At 38.8% G+C, this 8,130-nt stretch overlaps 1 pseudogene; it reads left to right on the forward strand.

The window, feature by feature from the left end:
- The window catches only part of LOC123248359, a 34,862-nt pseudogene extending 27,389 nt beyond the window's left edge, over positions 1-7,473 (forward strand).
- Positions 7,474-8,130: the final 657 nt, after the last annotated feature.

Genomic DNA, 8,130 nt, shown 5'->3' on the forward strand with positions numbered 1-8,130 from the left:
AAAGAGGTGGGGCATAGGAGAGAAGAAAAATTAAAAAAGTTCAAGTAGGTTGGAGAAAGGTATGAGGAAGTTTTCTGATTTCATAGGAAAAAAATGTGAAATCTGTTATTCTACGCTTGATCATAGCCCAAAAGCTGAAAAGCAATGTAATCTGTCATTCTATCAGCCCTGCTGATCATAGCTAAGAAGACATTTCATTTGAAATTACTTGGATATTATTTATAAAAATTATGAAACTATTGGTTGTTATTAGGGATTATTATAATAATATTAAAAACTATCACGTATTTAACTGAATATATTTGAAAGGGGGAAAATTAATTAATGGAAAAAGGCACAAAAAAGACCTTGCAAATTTTGCTTGCTTGTAAGTTGACACCTTTTATATCTCAGAATTTTTCCCCAGTTTAAAGTTTGTCCTAATCACACATGAGTCCTGTCTTGGGTGTAATTTGACAATTAGAACACTTGTGACCTAAGTTACTCTATGTTCTCCTCAGCACTTTATTCCAGAAAACAAAAAAACAAGGAGAAGTAGGAGGATCATAATTCAAATACACGATACAAGGCAAAATACGATCTTGGAGCCACTTGTTCTCTTCTGGTATACTAAAATCCAGGTGACAGCTATTCCCTCATACATAGTTTTTCAACAAGTCACAATACACAGCTTAGTGGTCCTTAACTTTCCATTTGCCTTGGCATCCTCCGACTCACTCTTCCATTGTTCTATACACATTCACTGAAACCACCTAGAGAGCAAGGCAAGCCTACTCCAACATCTAAAAGTGGAATTCCCATTTCTTTGGATTCTCCATCAATCTTCTCTTCCTCAGTGCTTCTAAGCTAGATTTTCAGTCTTCCAAGCTTCCAGCCCTGAGCCTATTTCTGACAGACCTAATTGTGCCAATGGAATTTCAGATCCCTGGCTCTCCTTGCAGCCTCCTAGCTATATATTTTTCTTTTTTTCACCTTACTATTTCCACAGTATCCCAAGCTTTATAAAAACTGTGATATCGAAGAAAGATAATCCAAGTTTGAATTCCAGCTCTGACACTTAACTCATTATATGACATTAGACAAGGTAGAATTTGCTCAGGGTAAAAGGAAGAAATGAGGAAATAACCAAACCTGTGTGTCTTTCATTATAAGAGACACCAATGTAAGATAAGAAGCAGCATATTTGAAGGATTGAGAAGCACAGGACTTGAAAAACATTTCTAATAATAAATGAACACACAACCAATATTGTAAATGCCGCGTGCTTTCCAGTAAAATCTGCTCTCAGAAGTTCCATCATTACAGTATAGTACAGTATGGAAAGGAATAATAAAAAGATTTTTCATAGAGAGGGATGTTTTGGGTGGCCTTTTGACTTTTATTTGGTATAAACCAAGCTCCCCTGAAAAGATTTCCTTTTAAAAAACCCCAATTCCTTAACTTACAAGCCAAACATACACTAGACTAGCATAGTCAACAAGTCATAAAAAGCTTCTTTGGTTCATAAGCCTCTGGGGAACAGAGACTAGCTAAATAAAATCTAGGCACAGGGCAAGTTTGTATAAGCACTACCAACCTCCTGTCTTGAGGCTGCCAGTGCAGTCAATCTCTCCCAGTTCCCACCACCATCAAATGGTGGCTGTATTCCTTGGCCATCCTCTCTTCTAACTCTTGCAGGCTCAACTCAGGTACATTCTTCTACACAAGGACTTTCCTTTTCTCAACCCCTTCCCTCCCCTGCCCCCAATTGTCACAATTGTTTATGTGAATATGTGCATTTATAGAGATGTGTCTGTGTTTATGCTTATAACTATATACCCTCAGAGATAATATTTATCTCTCCATGTTCATATTGTTTCCATCCTATCTTCCACCAATAGATTGCAGGCTCCTTGAGGGCAGGGAACTTGGACTGAGACAAATGAATGATAAGAATGAAGAAATGTTGGAGATATTCCAAACTATAAAAACAACCTCTCTACCATTGGATGATCTGGATACTCTCACTGTAGGAGAAAATAAGAAACATGATCTTGAATTGAGGCACACGGGATGAACCATAAAGGAAACTGTAAAAACTACATTTCATAAAGACAAAGAAAACAAGCAAAAACAAGATGAAATTGAATGCAGAAAAACCTTAAGGTGACTAAAGTTAGGAGTAACACCTTCAAAACCAACAATCTTTGGCATCAAGTTGTCAGGGCATCAAAATAATTTTAGGTGCCGTGTCCAGTGGAGAAATTAATGATCCCAAGGTAAAGTTGGTGAAAATAAACATGGAAAATATAAATGAGACCAAGAAGTTTGAAAAAGAAATTGTTTCCCATACTGCAATAATAGAGCAAAAGGAAGAAATTATAAGACAGCTGAAGGAAAGTCTTAGAAGAGCCCAAAAATGAGATGATAGCAATATCTGGTTATGTTCAGGCTTCACACACACCACTGACCTGTGAGGGTGGCAGCAGTATCATATAAAGCACAAAAGCACTGATTTTAAAAGTAGATCATGTAATGGAGGAGGGAGGAAAGTCAAAGAAAGATTTACAAGTTACAGCAACAGAATCAATGTCTGACAAATCATCAGAGTCAGCTGTCAAACAAAAATTTTCAGCTAGACAGAGAAGACAGAAAAAGAGGAGAGAGCCCTTAAAAGGGGGAGCCTGAGAAGTTACTCATAACCTCTCTCCAGAATCTACTAAATTGGCTGAAATTACTCACCTAAAGAGACAATGTGCTTCACCTCAATATAACTATCAGATTTCATAGGAAAGAAACTCTGCTAAAGAATTCACCAAAACCTTTAGCATTTGATGGACAGTCGATGTCCTAATAACTAATCTGATAACTCTGGCCTGGGCCAACTTTCAGAAGTAGCTTTGAGTCTTAAAAATGATCCCACAAAAGGGACACAAACCCCACAATCAGAAAATACAGTTTCTCTACTGGATCAGGGGCAGACCTCTTCAGGAAAAGACACACCTGAATGTGGAACCCAATAATCTTGCTTCATTTTTATGGATCGTGAAAATTCCACATTCTTCAAAATAATTCAATATAGTTTAGCACAATTATCCCCCACTACACTCATAGTTTAGTTAAACCTTATCTTTGTTTCTTTCACTGTGACACTAATATTTCCAGAAAAATTAGTCAGAAAGAAGGTGCCAAATCATTATTTGCCCAGTGCCTAGCACAGTGTCTGACATATAGATGCTTACTGAATTGCAGTGAAAATCACCCTCCTACTGCAAATGAGGAAACTGATGCCCAGAAATGGGGGAAAACTTGCTCAAGGTTTCACAACTAGCAAATAAAACAGGATTTTGAACTGAGAACTTTAAGAGTAAAAAGTATTATACTTCCCCCCCCCCAAAAACTATAAGGCAAATTTTTTATGCTTTTGAAAAGCTCTCAGCCATTTAGTGATCAGGAAGAGAGGATTTTTCCAGAACAGAAGGAGCCTCTGACTACATCTGAAGTCATACTACACACAGCCTAAAACTTACTCCAGTTATTCATGGAGGCAGACAGAGAAGAAAATATTTCTATGCCCTCCACTCCTTATTTCAGGCCAAGAAGGTTATGATCATTTAGAACTCTCGTGGGCACTTTAATCAGGCAAAGAGTCTCTCCCCAAATCTATCTGTTTCATCCACTGACTTTTTCATCCATTGGTAACTGTTCTTCAGGAGAGGCATGTCTTCCCCAGACTACTTCCCGCCACCACAAAAAGCAAACCACATTTCAGAGCTGCCACGAAGACAGCTCACCATCGCATGACCTATTTGTATTCATGGAGGATTCTCTTTTGCACATTTTTGGCTGGCAGGCGCCACTGGTCCATATTTAATTTAGGCTTGCACGTGGCTCATCTCATTCAATCACCTTCATTTTTAAAAGCTCTATTTCTAATATCAGCCCTCAGAGCTTCCAGTACCGCCTGCCTCATTTTCTCTGGAAAGGACTTGCTGAAAAGTAACTCGGTCTGTGCTTCTCTCTTCTGCCTGAAGTATTCGATTTCATTTGGGGCACCAGAGCCCACTACCATCCACCAAAGCTTTTATTGATAATTGCTCCTGATTAACACACAAACATCAATAAGAGGAGGACTGAATGTTTTTTTAAATTAATTAACATCATCAAGTCAAGGAAAACGTCTATGGGACAGATAGCTGGTGTAAAAATAAATTGACTCATTAATCTTAGCCTTGTGAACACAGTCATGGGTACCAAGGTCAGCTGTCAGAAAGAATGGGAAACCCTGGCAGCACATTCACTCACACAGGCATGATTTTGTAATTATGCCATTTGCTCCAGCCCAGAATTTCTTGGGACAGTGAAGGTTTTAAGAAGGGCAGACATGGTTGTAGAAAAGACCAAAAAAAAAAAATTAACAAAAATACTTTTTCCAGAAATATCCACATGTGCATAGCTTTCCTTGGAAGTAATAGCATAAAGCACAGGGATTCAAAGTATTGGGATCAACAGCAATAAGTATTCATCAAATCTAGTCTATTAACACTTATTGGAAAGGTATTTAAGGTGATTTCTAAGACGACTTCCGATTTTAAATCCCCTGATCTTATGACTACCTTATACAAAGGTCTGTGAAGCCCAGAGACACAAGGAATGAAGGTATAACACATATGAGGGCTAAATGTTGACAAGCCCTTTGGAAGAAGGGACACCTGTCAACTTCTATCTTTGTTAATCTATTGCACCCTTAAAACTGTTTGGCCTCAGGTCTTTGCAGACATCTAATCAAGCAAATGAGCCATTTTAAGTGCCTGGTATACGCCAAGAACTGGAGGCACAAATGCAAAAGTAAAAACAGTCAGTGCCTTCAAGGAGTTCACATTCCAGCAAGGTGTAGAGGAGCAGAAAAAAAAAGGAAAGAAAAGGGAAGGGAGAGATGAGCAAGAGAAAGGTGGAGATGGAAATAGGTATATTTTACACACATACACACACACATACATATATATGCACATATATTCAAAACAGATACAAAATGATAGCCAAAGCCCACAGAATAAGCTGTACAATTTTGCTCTAGAGAGAAATATTTAGTAGAGACCATCAAAATATAGATTGTAGGGGGATTCTGAGCTCAGTAATGAATATACCAATCTAATATAAATTGAAATACTTAGCATAAGGATGATCAGGGGAATTGTTAGCTAACAACATAGAAATCTGTCAATAACATCTTCTATTTTAATAAGAAATGGAATCCATAAAAATAATCCTAGAAATATAAGGAATTATTTTTCCAAAAAAAAAAAAGAAAAAGGATAGGTCTCAATTACTTCTGCTAAGCCAAATTAGGCAAATATCTGTGTGACTTTTCCTAACAGAAGTAGACAATTAGACAGTGAGATAAGCTACAAAACCATACTTTTAATACTTAGTTCACCTCCAAGTCAAGCACATATAAAATAACAAATCACACTGGAAAGGATGGAAGCTCAGAGCTGCCTGAACCACTCACCTGAAGAGAAGAGAGCCTGAAAACATCCTAGAGGTAGCTATTGTCAATAGTCAGAGAAAGGAAACCTCTAGAAGACTCTCTGAGACATTATAATGACACCAATCAATCAACATTTATTAAGCATCTACTGGATGCCAGGCACTATGCCAAGCCCTGGGCACACAAAAAGAAGCAAAAATACTCCCTGCCCTCAAGGAGCTTATAATATCCCATGAGGAAGATAATAAAACTAAGATGTTCCAAGAAATATGGAGAACAAAATGAAATTATTAACACAGGAAAGGCACTAGAATTAAGATGACTTAATGAAGTCTTCCTGTAGAAAATGGAATTTTAATTGGAATTTAAAGGTAGCCTTCCTTGCAGGGAAAGGAGAATCCAGTAGGAGCCCAGCAGCTACTGCTGTGAGTTGGTATTACCAGGAGGAGGATGAAAACCATCCTGGAGCTACTTTGAAGAGCAGGAGCACCTCATAGACATCATGGCCAAGGAGATGGTCATGAAGAAGCCCTCATCAAAGGCACTAGATTACCTCAGACTAGGGCATTCGGGGTATGCAGGAAGGCAATGGGAAACTAAGCAATTTGTATGATGACAAGAATGGGTTAAGAAAGGAGGCGCTCAAGGCTATTTCAAGAACAAATAAATTTGCAGAACTGTACCAGACTCAAACAGATAAAAGAAATCCAACAGAAGCACTGAAGTGAGGTCTGTGTGTCAACAGCACTGGAATTTTAAGACCTCCTGAAAGCCCGAGAAAACCTTAGTGCAGAGGCACAAAACTGAGTGAAGTTCACAGATGAAGGAGGATATGGCCATTCGTTACCTGGATCTTCATGACTGAAGCACATTAACTTGAAAGCATCTGAGAAACTGGATTATATCACAAACTTGTCTCTTTTTGCCCAGTTGTTTGATATTTCTACAGAAAGGAAGAACGTAGAAGCATATGAGGCACCTGGAGATGCTATTTGAGTACCCCGAGGACTACACAGATGGGGTCAAGCCCCGCCAAAGCCAAAATGAGCTGTTTTGGAAGATTCAGAGTAAATCTGAGAAGCGAGACAATGGTGTCCACCCAAGGTGGCCAAAAGAGACAAGCAGTACGTGACCCATGCCAGAGCCCATCTTGCCCTCTCCGCATGTTCCTCTTGGGAGGAGTTGGCCTTCTTGGCCTCAGACAGACAAAAATCTGCACTCGGCTTTAGGACTAAAGTGTGGTGGGACACTGGAAGAGGGATCCCAGAGGCTGTTCAGCAATAAAAGCAAGCCCCTGGAATCACTTGATTCTTCTCTGTTTGCTAAGAATCCCAAATCCAAAGGAACCAAGAGGGACACTGAGAAGAATTAAAGACCTTGCTTTCCTTGAAGCCCAGATGTATGAGTATATAGAGATTCTTGGGGAGGACAGAGGCATCTCACTCATGAAAATGGGAAGCACAAACAGAGCAAGGACAGAACAGAGGAAAGGAGAAGAAGAGGAAGAGCCAACAAGTGAGAGTGAAAGTAAAATCAAGAGAATGAATGAGATTCTACAACCCCAAAAATCTGCCCGTGGCTTGGGATGGCCAACCCATTCCCTACTAGAATGGCCTCAATATAAATTATAATAATGAGAACTGCAGAGGACCCAAGGCTTTCCAGAGCCACTTTGCAGAATGATGTCATGTTCATGGCATGAGATATTTGGGCATTCCAAATACAGCCCATTTTGCTAATGTAACCCAGACTGGAGATGCTTTTTCCTTGTGGGCCAAGTTGAAACTGCAAAAGATTTCTAAATATTATCAGCCTGACACTGAGGAGGAATATGAGGAAATACAGTAAATGAGAAGATATAGGAGAACTTGAAACACTGAGGACTGCTTCAGGGTCTTGAGGACAAATTCTGTCACTGCTTGAGCATCCTAGAATTTGGCATTTCTCTATTCCCACACAAGCAAATATTCTCAAAGACTCTGCTCCATGATCTAACATTCTAGCATATGTAGACATGTTGAAGGTCTGAAATAGTTGAAACTTTTGTTTTCTATTTTAAAGGGTTCTGAAAAAAAATTCTGCCTAAATTCCTACTATTTGGATTATATCTTCATTGATATGATACATGTAGAGGTTGGAATAGATGGTCTCTGAGGTCCCTTCTAACACTAGGTCTATCATCATCCTATGATGTCTGTTGATAAATTAGTTGATGCATTATTTACTCCACCCACCTTGAGTGAAACCTTACTTGTAGAAATCTCAGGAGTCATTTTTCAGACCAAGTGGTCTTCAATGGAACTTTTCATCTCAATATGGTGGTCATTTAACACTGAGTCCTAGGGAAAAAATGTCTTTTAAGCAGTAAGTTCATCTGTTTTTTTGTCCTACCTTTCAGAAGCATTTCATCACTTTACTTTCTAGTAAAATCTTTTCAAATGGCATCTCTGCCCTTTAGCAAATGATTCTGGGATTTTCCTAGAATTTTGAGTGCATTAGTCCCCACCTTCTCAGGCATTTTTAATATTGTATCTAATCCAAGGGAGCACTCAATAAATGGAAGTGAGTCATTAGGAGTCATTGCTTTATGTCCCATTTTTTACATTCTTTAGCTAAATGGGACAAGGCAATTTAGCTTTCTGAATCTCAGTTTTCTCATC

The sequence above is a fragment of the Gracilinanus agilis genome, chromosome 1, assembly GCF_016433145.1.
Source record: "Gracilinanus agilis isolate LMUSP501 chromosome 1, AgileGrace, whole genome shotgun sequence".
Lineage (NCBI taxonomy): Eukaryota > Metazoa > Chordata > Mammalia > Didelphimorphia > Didelphidae > Gracilinanus > Gracilinanus agilis.